The following is a 13,247-nucleotide window of genomic DNA, read 5'->3' as shown; positions in this document are numbered from 1 at the left end:
TTCCCAGGCACAGAGAAGGTGCTAGCAGGGAATTCTCTGCCTGCCTTTCCCCAGTGCTCTGCAAGCTCTCCAGAACAACAGCAAATCTGGGGCTCTGTGCTTTCTTTTGTTCTGAACAAGTGTTAGTGTTTTCTGCACAAAAGCGATTCTGCGAAATAATGTGAACACTTCTGCTTCCCAGGCACAGAGAAGGTGCTAGCAGGGAATTCTCTGCCTGCCTTTCCCCAGTGCTCTGCAAGCTCTCCAGAACAACAGCAAATCTGGGGCTCTGTGCTTTCTTTTGTTCTGAACAAGTGTTAGTGTTTTCTGCACAAAGGCGATTCTGCGAAGCAATGTGAACACTTCTGCTTCCCAGTCACAGAGAAGGTGCTAGCAGGGAATTCTCTGCCTGCCTTTCCCCAGTGCTCTGCAAGCTCTCCAGAACAACAGCAAATCTGGGGCTCTGTGCTTTCTTTTGTTCTGAACAAGTGTTAGTGTTTTCTGCAGAAAGGCGATTCTGCGAAGCAATGTGAACACTTCTGCTTCCCAGGCACAGAGAAGCTGCTAACAGGGAATTCTCTGCCTGCCTTTCCCCAGTGCTCTGCAAGCTCTCCAGGACAACATAGAATCTGGGGCTCTGTGCTTTCTTTTGTTCTGAACAAGTGTTAGTGTTTTCTGCAGAAAAGCGATTCTGCAAAGCAATGTGAACACTTCTGCTTCCCAGGCACAGAGAAGCTGCTAGCAGGGAATTCTCTGCCTGCCTTTCCCCAGTGCTCTGCAAGCTCTCCAGGACAACAGCAAATCTGGGGCTCTGTGCTTTCTTTCGTTCTGAACAAGTGTTAGTGTTTTCTGCACAAAAGCGATTCTGCGAAGCAATGTGAACACTTCTGCTTCCCAGGCACAGAGAAGGTGCTAGCAGGGCATTCTCTGCCTGCCTTTCCCCAGTGCTCTGCAAGCTCTCCAGGACAACATAGAATCTGGGGCTCTGTGCTTTCTTTTGTTCTGAACAAGTGTTAGTGTTTTCTGCACAAAGGCGATTCTGCGAAGCAATGTGAACGCTTCTGCTTCCCAGGCACAGAGAAGGTGCTAGCAGGGAATTCTCTGCCTGCCTTTCCCCAGTGCTCTGCAAGCTCTCCAGAACAACAGCAAATCTGGGGCTCTGTGCTTTCTTTTGTTCTGAACAAGTGTTAGTGTTTTCTGCACAAAGGCGATTCTGCGAACTAATGTGAACACTTCTGCTTCCCAGGCACAGAGAAGGTGCTAGCAGGGAATTCTCTGCCTGCCTTTCCCCAGTGCTCTGCAAGCTCTCCAGGACAACATAAAATCTGAGGCTCTGTGCTTTCTTTTGTTCTGAACAAGTGTTAGTGTTTTCTGCACAAAGGCAATTCTGCGAAGCAATGTGAACACTTCTGCTTCCCAGGCACAGAGAAGGTGCTAGCAGGGAATTCTCTGCCTGCCTTTCCCCAGTGCTCTGCAAGCTCTCCAGAACAACAGCAAATCTGGGGCTCTGTGCTTTCTTTCGTTCTGAACAAGTGTTAGTGTTTTCTGCACAAAAGCGATTCTGCGAAGCAACGTAAACACTTCTGCTTCCCAGGCACAGAGAAGGTGCTAGCAGGGAATTCTCTGCCTGCCTTTCCCCAGTGCTCTGCAAGCTCTCCAGAACAACAGCAAATCTGGGGCTCTGTGCTTTCTTTTGTTCTGAACAAGTGTTAGTGTTTTCTGCACAAAGGCGATTCTGCGAAGCAATGTGAACACTTCTGCTTCCCAGGCACAGAGAAGGTGCTAGCAGGGAATTCTCTGCCTGCCTTTCCCCAGTGTTCTGCAAGCTCTCCAGAACAACAGCAAATCTGGGGCTCTGTGCTTTCTTTCCTTCCGAACAAGTGTTAGTGTTTTCTGCATAAAGGCGATTCTGCGAACTAATGTGAACACTTCTGCTTCCCAGGCACAGAGAAGGTGCTAGCAGGGAATTCTCTGCCTGCCTTTCCCCAGTGCTCTGCAAGCTCTCCAGAACAACATAGAATCTGGGGCTCTGTGCTTTCTTTTGTTCTGAACAAGTGTTAGTGTTTTCTGCACAAAGGCGATTCTGCTAAGCAATGTGAACACTTCTGCTTCCCAGGCACAGAGAAGGTGCTAGCAGGGAATTCTCTGCCTGCCTTTCCCCAGTGCTCTGCAAGCTCTCCAGGACAACAGCAAATCTGGGGCTCTGTGCTTTCTTTCGTTCTGAACAAGTGTTACTGTTTTCTGCACAAAGGCGATTCTGCGAAGTAATGTGAACACTTCTGCTTCCCAGGCACAGAGAAGGTGCTAGCAGGGAATTCCCTGCCTGCCTTTCCCCAGTGCTCTGCAAGCTCTCCAGAACAACAGCAAATCTGGGGCTCTGTGCTTTCTTTTGTTCTGAACAAGTGTTAGTGTTTTCTGCACAAAGGCGATTCTGCGAAGCAATGTGAACGCTTCTGCTTCCCAGGCACAGAGAAGGTGCTAGCAGGGAATTCTCTGCCTGCCTTTCCCCAGTGCTCTGCAAGCTCTCCAGGACAACATAAAATCTGGGGCTCTGTGCTTTCTTTTGTTCTGAACAAGTGTTAGTGTTTTCTGCACAAAGGCGATTCTGCGAACTAATGTGAACACTTCTGCTTCCCAGGCACAGAGAAGGTGCTAGCAGGGAATTCTCTGCCTGCCTTTCCCCAGTGCTCTGCAAGCTCTCCAGAACAACAGCAAATCTGGGGCTCTGTGCTTTCTTTCGTTCTGAACAAGTGTTAGTGTTTTCTGCACAAAAGCGATTCTGCGAAGCAATGTGAACACTTCTGCTTCCCAGACACAGAGAAGGTGCTAGCAGGGAATTCTCTGCCTGCCTTTCCCCAGTGCTCTGCAAGCTCTCCAGGACAACAGCAAATCTGGGGCTCTGTGCTTTCTTTTGTTCTGAACAAGTGTTAGTGTTTTCTGCACAAAGGCGATTCTGCGAAGCAACGTAAACACTTCTGCTTCCCAGGCACAGAGAAGGTGCTAGCAGGGAATTCTCTGCCTGCCTTTCCCCAGTGCTCTGCAAGTTCTCCAGAACAACAGCAAATCTGGGGCTCTGTGCTTTCTTTTGTTCTGAACAAGTGTTAGTGTTTTCTGCACAAAAGCGATTCTGCGAAGCAATGTGAACACTTCTGCTTCCCAGGCACAGAGAAGGTGCTAGCAGGGAATTCCCTGCCTGCCTTTCCCCAGTGCTCTGCAAGCTCTCCAGGACAACATAGAATCTGGGGCTCTGTGCTTTCTTTTGTTCTGAACAAGTGTTAGTGTTTTCTGCACAAAAGCGATTCTGCGAAATAATGTGAACACTTCTGCTTCCCAGGCACAGAGAAGGTGCTAGCAGGGAATTCTCTGCCTGCCTTTCCCCAGTGCTCTGCAAGCTCTCCAGAACAACAGCAAATCTGGGGCTCTGTGCTTTCTTTTGTTCTGAACAAGTGTTAGTGTTTTCTGCACAAAGGCGATTCTGCGAAGCAATGTGAACACTTCTGCTTCCCAGTCACAGAGAAGGTGCTAGCAGGGAATTCTCTGCCTGCCTTTCCCCAGTGCTCTGCAAGCTCTCCAGAACAACAGCAAATCTGGGGCTCTGTGCTTTCTTTTGTTCTGAACAAGTGTTAGTGTTTTCTGCAGAAAGGCGATTCTGCGAAGCAATGTGAACACTTCTGCTTCCCAGGCACAGAGAAGGTGCTAGCAGGGAATTCTCTGCCTGCCTTTCCCCAGTGCTCTGCAAGCTCTCCAGAACAACAGCAAATCTGGGGCTCTGTGCTTTCTTTTGTTCTGAACAAGTGTTAGTGTTTTCTGCAGAAAAGCGATTCTGCGAAGCAATGTGAACACTTCTGCTTCCCAGGCACAGAGAAGGTGCTAGCAGGGAATTCTCTGCCTGCCTTTCCCCAGTGCTCTGCAAGCTCTCCAGAACAACAGCAAATCTGGGGCTCTGTGCTTTCTTTTGTTCTGAACAAGTGTTAGTGTTTTCTGCACAAAGGCGATTCTGCGAACTAATGTGAACACTTCTGCTTCCCAGGCACAGAGAAGGTGCTAGCAGGGAATTCTCTGCCTGCCTTTCCCCAGTGCTCTGCAAGCTCTCCAGGACAACATAAAATCTGAGGCTCTGTGCTTTCTTTTGTTCTGAACAAGTGTTAGTGTTTTCTGCACAAAGGCAATTCTGCGAAGCAATGTGAACACTTCTGCTTCCCAGGCACAGAGAAGGTGCTAGCAGGGAATTCTCTGCCTGCCTTTCCCCAGTGCTCTGCAAGCTCTCCAGAACAACAGCAAATCTGGGGCTCTGTGCTTTCTTTTGTTCTGAACAAGTGTTAGTGTTTTCTGCAGAAAAGCGATTCTGCGAAGCAATGTGAACACTTCTGCTTCCCAGTCACAGAGAAGGTGCTAGCAGGGAATTCCCTGCCTGCCTTTCCCCAGTGCTCTGCAAGCTCTCCAGGACAACATAGAATCTGGGGCTCTGTGCTTTCTTTTGTTCTGAACAAGTGTTAGTGTTTTCTGCACAAAGGCGATTCTGCGAAGCAATGTGAACACTTCTGCTTCCCAGGCACAGAGAAGGTGCTAGCAGGGAATTCTCTGCCTGCCTTTCCCCAGTGTTCTGCAAGCTCTCCAGAACAACAGCAAATCTGGGGCTCTGTGCTTTCTTTCCTTCCGAACAAGTGTTAGTGTTTTCTGCATAAAGGCGATTCTGCGAACTAATGTGAACACTTCTGCTTCCCAGGCACAGAGAAGGTGCTAGCAGGGAATTCTCTGCCTGCCTTTCCCCAGTGCTCTGCAAGCTCTCCAGAACAACATAGAATCTGGGGCTCTGTGCTTTCTTTTGTTCTGAACAAGTGTTAGTGTTTTCTGCACAAAGGCGATTCTGCGAAGCAATGTGAACACTTCTGCTTCCCAGGCACAGAGAAGGTGCTAGCAGGGAATTCTCTGCCTGCCTTTCCCCAGTGCTCTGCAAGCTCTCCAGGACAACAGCAAATCTGGGGCTCTGTGCTTTCTTTCGTTCTGAACAAGTGTTACTGTTTTCTGCACAAAGGCGATTCTGCGAAGTAATGTGAACACTTCTGCTTCCCAGGCACAGAGAAGGTGCTAGCAGGGAATTCCCTGCCTGCCTTTCCCCAGTGCTCTGCAAGCTCTCCAGAACAACAGCAAATCTGGGGCTCTGTGCTTTCTTTTGTTCTGAACAAGTGTTAGTGTTTTCTGCACAAAGGCGATTCTGCGAAGCAATGTGAACGCTTCTGCTTCCCAGGCACAGAGAAGGTGCTAGCAGGGAATTCTCTGCCTGCCTTTCCCCAGTGCTCTGCAAGCTCTCCAGGACAACATAAAATCTGGGGCTCTGTGCTTTCTTTTGTTCTGAACAAGTGTTAGTGTTTTCTGCACAAAGGCGATTCTGCGAACTAATGTGAACACTTCTGCTTCCCAGGCACAGAGAAGGTGCTAGCAGGGAATTCTCTGCCTGCCTTTCCCCAGTGCTCTGCAAGCTCTCCAGAACAACAGCAAATCTGGGGCTCTGTGCTTTCTTTCGTTCTGAACAAGTGTTAGTGTTTTCTGCACAAAAGCGATTCTGCGAAGCAATGTGAACACTTCTGCTTCCCAGACACAGAGAAGGTGCTAGCAGGGAATTCTCTGCCTGCCTTTCCCCAGTGCTCTGCAAGCTCTCCAGGACAACATAGAATCTGGGGCTCTGTGCTTTCTTTTGTTCTGAACAAGTGTTAGTGTTTTCTGCACAAAGGCGATTCTGCGAAGCAACGTAAACACTTCTGCTTCCCAGGCACAGAGAAGGTGCTAGCAGGGAATTCTCTGCCTGCCTTTCCCCAGTGCTCTGCAAGTTCTCCAGAACAACAGCAAATCTGGGGCTCTGTGCTTTCTTTTGTTCTGAACAAGTGTTAGTGTTTTCTGCACAAAAGCGATTCTGCGAAGCAATGTGAACACTTCTGCTTCCCAGGCACAGAGAAGGTGCTAGCAGGGAATTCTCTGCCTGCCTTTCCCCAGTGCTCTGCAAGCTCTCCAGGACAACAGCAAATCTGGGGCTCTGTGCTTTCTTTCGTTCTGAACAAGTGTTACTGTTTTCTGCACAAAAGCGATTCTGCGAAGCAACGTAAACACTTCTGCTTCCCAGGCACAGAGAAGGTGCTAGCAGGGAATTCTCTGCCTGCCTTTCCCCAGTGCTCTGCAAGCTCTCCAGAACAACAGCAAATCTGGGGCTCTGTGCTTTCTTTTGTTCTGAACAAGTGTTAGTGTTTTCTGCACAAAGGCGATTCTGCGAAGCAATGTGAACACTTCTGCTTCCCAGGCACAGAGAAGGTGCTAGCAGGGAATTCTCTGCCTGCCTTTCCCCAGTGCTCTGCAAGCTCTCCAGAACAACAGCAAATCTGGGGCTCTGTGCTTTCTTTTGTTCTGAACAAGTGTTAGTGTTTTCTGCACAAAAGCGATTCTGCGAAGCAATGTGAACACTTCTGCTTCCCAGGCACAGAGAAGGTGCTAGCAGGGAATTCTCTGCCTGCCTTTCCCCAGTGCTCTGCAAGCTCTCCAGAACAACAGCAAATCTGGGGCTCTGTGCTTTCTTTTGTTCTGAACAAGTGTTAGTGTTTTCTGCAGAAAAGCGATTCTGCGAAGCAATGTGAACACTTCTGCTTCCCAGGCACAGAGAAGGTGCTAGCAGGGAATTCTCTGCCTGCCTTTCCCCAGTGCTCTGCAAGCTCTCCAGGACAACAGCAAATCTGGGGCTCTGTGCTTTCTTTTGTTCTGAACAAGTGTTAGTGTTTTCTGCACAAAGGCGATTCTGCGAAGCAACGTAAACACTCCTGCTTCCCAGGCACAGAGAAGGTGCTAGCAGGGAATTCTCTGCCTGCCTTTCCCCAGTGCTCTGCAAGCTCTCCAGAAGAACAGCAAATCTGGGGCTCTGTGCTTTCTTTTGTTCTGAACAAGTGTTATTGTTTTCTGCAGAAAAGCGATTCTGCGAAGCAATGTGAACACTTCTGCTTCCCAGGCACAGAGAAGGTGCTAGCAGGGAATTCTCTGCCTGCCTTTCCCCAGTGCTCTGCAAGCTCTCCAGGACAACATAAAATCTGAGGCTCTGTGCTTTCTTTTGTTCTGAACAAGTGTTAGTGTTTTCTGCACAAAGGCAATTCTGCGAAGCAATGTGAACACTTCTGCTTCCCAGGCACAGAGAAGGTGCTAGCAGGGAATTCTCTGCCTGCCTTTCCCCAGTGCTCTGCAAGCTCTCCAGAACAACAGCAAATCTGGGGCTCTGTGCTTTCTTTTGTTCTGAACAAGTGTTAGTGTTTTCTGCACAAAAGCGATTCTGCGAAATAATGTGAACACTTCTGCTTCCCAGGCACAGAGAAGGTGCTAGCAGGGAATTCTCTGCCTGCCTTTCCCCAGTGCTCTGCAAGCTCTCCAGAACAACAGCAAATCTGGGGCTCTGTGCTTTCTTTTGTTCTGAACAAGTGTTAGTGTTTTCTGCACAAAGGCGATTCTGCGAAGCAATGTGAACACTTCTGCTTCCCAGTCACAGAGAAGGTGCTAGCAGCGAATTCTCTGCCTGCCTTTCCCCAGTGCTCTGCAAGCTCTCCAGAACAACAGCAAATCTGGGGCTCTGTGCTTTCTTTTGTTCTGAACAAGTGTTAGTGTTTTCTGCAGAAAGGCGATTCTGCGAAGCAATGTGAACACTTCTGCTTCCCAGGCACAGAGAAGCTGCTAACAGGGAATTCTCTGCCTGCCTTTCCCCAGTGCTCTGCAAGCTCTCCAGGACAACATAGAATCTGGGGCTCTGTGCTTTCTTTTGTTCTGAACAAGTGTTAGTGTTTTCTGCAGAAAAGCGATTCTGCAAAGCAATGTGAACACTTCTGCTTCCCAGGCACAGAGAAGCTGCTAGCAGGGAATTCTCTGCCTGCCTTTCCCCAGTGCTCTGCAAGCTCTCCAGGACAACAGCAAATCTGGGGCTCTGTGCTTTCTTTCGTTCTGAACAAGTGTTAGTGTTTTCTGCACAAAAGCGATTCTGCGAAGCAATGTGAACACTTCTGCTTCCCAGGCACAGAGAAGGTGCTAGCAGGGCATTCTCTGCCTGCCTTTCCCCAGTGCTCTGCAAGCTCTCCAGGACAACATAGAATCTGGGGCTCTGTGCTTTCTTTTGTTCTGAACAAGTGTTAGTGTTTTCTGCACAAAGGCGATTCTGCGAAGCAATGTGAACGCTTCTGCTTCCCAGGCACAGAGAAGGTGCTAGCAGGGAATTCTCTGCCTGCCTTTCCCCAGTGCTCTGCAAGCTCTCCAGAACAACAGCAAATCTGGGGCTCTGTGCTTTCTTTTGTTCTGAACAAGTGTTAGTGTTTTCTGCACAAAGGCGATTCTGCGAACTAATGTGAACACTTCTGCTTCCCAGGCACAGAGAAGGTGCTAGCAGGGAATTCTCTGCCTGCCTTTCCCCAGTGCTCTGCAAGCTCTCCAGGACAACATAAAATCTGAGGCTCTGTGCTTTCTTTTGTTCTGAACAAGTGTTAGTGTTTTCTGCACAAAGGCAATTCTGCGAAGCAATGTGAACACTTCTGCTTCCCAGGCACAGAGAAGGTGCTAGCAGGGAATTCTCTGCCTGCCTTTCCCCAGTGCTCTGCAAGCTCTCCAGAACAACAGCAAATCTGGGGCTCTGTGCTTTCTTTCGTTCTGAACAAGTGTTAGTGTTTTCTGCACAAAAGCGATTCTGCGAAGCAACGTAAACACTTCTGCTTCCCAGGCACAGAGAAGGTGCTAGCAGGGAATTCTCTGCCTGCCTTTCCCCAGTGCTCTGCAAGCTCTCCAGAACAACAGCAAATCTGGGGCTCTGTGCTTTCTTTTGTTCTGAACAAGTGTTAGTGTTTTCTGCACAAAGGCGATTCTGCGAAGCAATGTGAACACTTCTGCTTCCCAGGCACAGAGAAGGTGCTAGCAGGGAATTCTCTGCCTGCCTTTCCCCAGTGTTCTGCAAGCTCTCCAGAACAACAGCAAATCCAGGGCTCTGTGCTTTCTTTCCTTCCGAACAAGTGTTAGTGTTTTCTGCATAAAGGCGATTCTGCGAACTAATGTGAACACTTCTGCTTCCCAGGCACAGAGAAGGTGCTAGCAGGGAATTCTCTGCCTGCCTTTCCCCAGTGCTCTGCAAGCTCTCCAGAACAACATAGAATCTGGGGCTCTGTGCTTTCTTTTGTTCTGAACAAGTGTTAGTGTTTTCTGCACAAAGGCGATTCTGCGAAGCAATGTGAACACTTCTGCTTCCCAGGCACAGAGAAGGTGCTAGCAGGGAATTCTCTGCCTGCCTTTCCCCAGTGCTCTGCAAGCTCTCCAGGACAACAGCAAATCTGGGGCTCTGTGCTTTCTTTCGTTCTGAACAAGTGTTACTGTTTTCTGCACAAAGGCGATTCTGCGAAGTAATGTGAACACTTCTGCTTCCCAGGCACAGAGAAGGTGCTAGCAGGGAATTCCCTGCCTGCCTTTCCCCAGTGCTCTGCAAGCTCTCCAGAACAACAGCAAATCTGGGGCTCTGTGCTTTCTTTTGTTCTGAACAAGTGTTAGTGTTTTCTGCACAAAGGCGATTCTGCGAAGCAATGTGAACGCTTCTGCTTCCCAGGCACAGAGAAGGTGCTAGCAGGGAATTCTCTGCCTGCCTTTCCCCAGTGCTCTGCAAGCTCTCCAGGACAACATAAAATCTGGGGCTCTGTGCTTTCTTTTGTTCTGAACAAGTGTTAGTGTTTTCTGCACAAAGGCGATTCTGCGAACTAATGTGAACACTTCTGCTTCCCAGGCACAGAGAAGGTGCTAGCAGGGAATTCTCTGCCTGCCTTTCCCCAGTGCTCTGCAAGCTCTCCAGAACAACAGCAAATCTGGGGCTCTGTGCTTTCTTTCGTTCTGAACAAGTGTTAGTGTTTTCTGCACAAAAGCGATTCTGCGAAGCAATGTGAACACTTCTGCTTCCCAGACACAGAGAAGGTGCTAGCAGGGAATTCTCTGCCTGCCTTTCCCCAGTGCTCTGCAAGCTCTCCAGGACAACAGCAAATCTGGGGCTCTGTGCTTTCTTTTGTTCTGAACAAGTGTTAGTGTTTTCTGCACAAAGGCGATTCTGCGAAGCAACGTAAACACTTCTGCTTCCCAGGCACAGAGAAGGTGCTAGCAGGGAATTCTCTGCCTGCCTTTCCCCAGTGCTCTGCAAGTTCTCCAGAACAACAGCAAATCTGGGGCTCTGTGCTTTCTTTTGTTCTGAACAAGTGTTAGTGTTTTCTGCACAAAAGCGATTCTGCGAAGCAATGTGAACACTTCTGCTTCCCAGGCACAGAGAAGGTGCTAGCAGGGAATTCCCTGCCTGCCTTTCCCCAGTGCTCTGCAAGCTCTCCAGGACAACATAGAATCTGGGGCTCTGTGCTTTCTTTTGTTCTGAACAAGTGTTAGTGTTTTCTGCACAAAAGCGATTCTGCGAAATAATGTGAACACTTCTGCTTCCCAGGCACAGAGAAGGTGCTAGCAGGGAATTCTCTGCCTGCCTTTCCCCAGTGCTCTGCAAGCTCTCCAGAACAACAGCAAATCTGGGGCTCTGTGCTTTCTTTTGTTCTGAACAAGTGTTAGTGTTTTCTGCACAAAGGCGATTCTGCGAAGCAATGTGAACACTTCTGCTTCCCAGTCACAGAGAAGGTGCTAGCAGGGAATTCTCTGCCTGCCTTTCCCCAGTGCTCTGCAAGCTCTCCAGAACAACAGCAAATCTGGGGCTCTGTGCTTTCTTTTGTTCTGAACAAGTGTTAGTGTTTTCTGCAGAAAGGCGATTCTGCGAAGCAATGTGAACACTTCTGCTTCCCAGGCACAGAGAAGGTGCTAGCAGGGAATTCTCTGCCTGCCTTTCCCCAGTGCTCTGCAAGCTCTCCAGAACAACAGCAAATCTGGGGCTCTGTGCTTTCTTTTGTTCTGAACAAGTGTTAGTGTTTTCTGCAGAAAAGCGATTCTGCGAAGCAATGTGAACACTTCTGCTTCCCAGGCACAGAGAAGGTGCTAGCAGGGAATTCTCTGCCTGCCTTTCCCCAGTGCTCTGCAAGCTCTCCAGGACAACAGCAAATCTGGGGCTCTGTGCTTTCTTTTGTTCTGAACAAGTGTTAGTGTTTTCTGCACAAAGGCGATTCTGCGAAGCAACGTAAACACTCCTGCTTCCCAGGCACAGAGAAGGTGCTAGCAGGGAATTCTCTGCCTGCCTTTCCCCAGTGCTCTGCAAGCTCTCCAGAACAACAGCAAATCTGGGGCTCTGTGCTTTCTTTTGTTCTGAACAAGTGTTATTGTTTTCTGCAGAAAAGCGATTCTGCGAAGCAATGTGAACACTTCTGCTTCCCAGGCACAGAGAAGGTGCTAGCAGGGAATTCTCTGCCTGCCTTTCCCCAGTGCTCTGCAAGCTCTCCAGGACAACATAAAATCTGAGGCTCTGTGCTTTCTTTTGTTCTGAACAAGTGTTAGTGTTTTCTGCACAAAGGCGATTCTGCGAAGCAATGTGAACACTTCTGCTTCCCAGGCACAGAGAAGGTGCTAGCAGGGAATTCTCTGCCTGCCTTTCCCCAGTGCTCTGCAAGCTCTCCAGAACAACAGCAAATCTGGGGCTCTGTGCTTTCTTTTGTTCTGAACAAGTGTTAGTGTTTTCTGCAGAAAGGCGATTCTGCGAAGCAATGTGAACACTTCTGCTTCCCAGGCACAGAGAAGCTGCTAACAGGGAATTCTCTGCCTGCCTTTCCCCAGTGCTCTGCAAGCTCTCCAGGACAACATAGAATCTGGGGCTCTGTGCTTTCTTTTGTTCTGAACAAGTGTTAGTGTTTTCTGCAGAAAAGCGATTCTGCAAAGCAATGTGAACACTTCTGCTTCCCAGGCACAGAGAAGCTGCTAGCAGGGAATTCTCTGCCTGCCTTTCCCCAGTGCTCTGCAAGCTCTCCAGGACAACATAGAATCTGGGGCTCTGTGCTTTCTTTCGTTCTGAACAAGTGTTAGTGTTTTCTGCACAAAAGCGATTCTGCGAAGCAATGTGAACACTTCTGCTTCCCAGGCACAGAGAAGGTGCTAGCAGGGCATTCTCTGCCTGCCTTTCCCCAGTGCTCTGCAAGCTCTCCAGGACAACATAGAATCTGGGGCTCTGTGCTTTCTTTTGTTCTGAACAAGTGTTAGTGTTTTCTGCACAAAGGCGATTCTGCGAAGCAATGTGAACGCTTCTGCTTCCCAGGCACAGAGAAGGTGCTAGCAGGGAATTCTCTGCCTGCCTTTCCCCAGTGCTCTGCAAGCTCTCCAGAACAACAGCAAATCTGGGGCTCTGTGCTTTCTTTTGTTCTGAACAAGTGTTAGTGTTTTCTGCACAAAGGCGATTCTGCGAACTAATGTGAACACTTCTGCTTCCCAGGCACAGAGAAGGTGCTAGCAGGGAATTCTCTGCCTGCCTTTCCCCAGTGCTCTGCAAGCTCTCCAGGACAACATAAAATCTGAGGCTCTGTGCTTTCTTTTGTTCTGAACAAGTGTTAGTGTTTTCTGCACAAAGGCAATTCTGCGAAGCAATGTGAACACTTCTGCTTCCCAGGCACAGAGAAGGTGCTAGCAGGGAATTCTCTGCCTGCCTTTCCCCAGTGCTCTGCAAGCTCTCCAGAACAACAGCAAATCTGGGGCTCTGTGCTTTCTTTTGTTCTGAACAAGTGTTAGTGTTTTCTGCAGAAAAGCGATTCTGCGAAGCAATGTGAACACTTCTGCTTCCCAGTCACAGAGAAGGTGCTAGCAGGGAATTCCCTGCCTGCCTTTCCCCAGTGCTCTGCAAGCTCTCCAGGACAACATAGAATCTGGGGCTCTGTGCTTTCTTTTGTTCTGAACAAGTGTTAGTGTTTTCTGCACAAAGGCGATTCTGCGAAGCAATGTGAACACTTCTGCTTCCCAGGCACAGAGAAGGTGCTAGCAGGGAATTCTCTGCCTGCCTTTCCCCAGTGTTCTGCAAGCTCTCCAGAACAACAGCAAATCTGGGGCTCTGTGCTTTCTTTCCTTCCGAACAAGTGTTAGTGTTTTCTGCATAAAGGCGATTCTGCGAACTAATGTGAACACTTCTGCTTCCCAGGCACAGAGAAGGTGCTAGCAGGGAATTCTCTGCCTGCCTTTCCCCAGTGCTCTGCAAGCTCTCCAGAACAACATAGAATCTGGGGCTCTGTGCTTTCTTTTGTTCTGAACAAGTGTTAGTGTTTTCTGCACAAAGGCGATTCTGCGAAGCAATGTGAACACTTCTGCTTCCCAGGCACAGAGAAGGTGCT

This window comes from Strix aluco, unplaced genomic scaffold (assembly GCF_031877795.1).
Source record: "Strix aluco isolate bStrAlu1 unplaced genomic scaffold, bStrAlu1.hap1 HAP1_SCAFFOLD_60, whole genome shotgun sequence".
Lineage (NCBI taxonomy): Eukaryota > Metazoa > Chordata > Aves > Strigiformes > Strigidae > Strix > Strix aluco.
The sequence above is the reverse complement of the archived record's forward strand: the minus strand, read 5'-3'. Positions refer to the sequence as shown.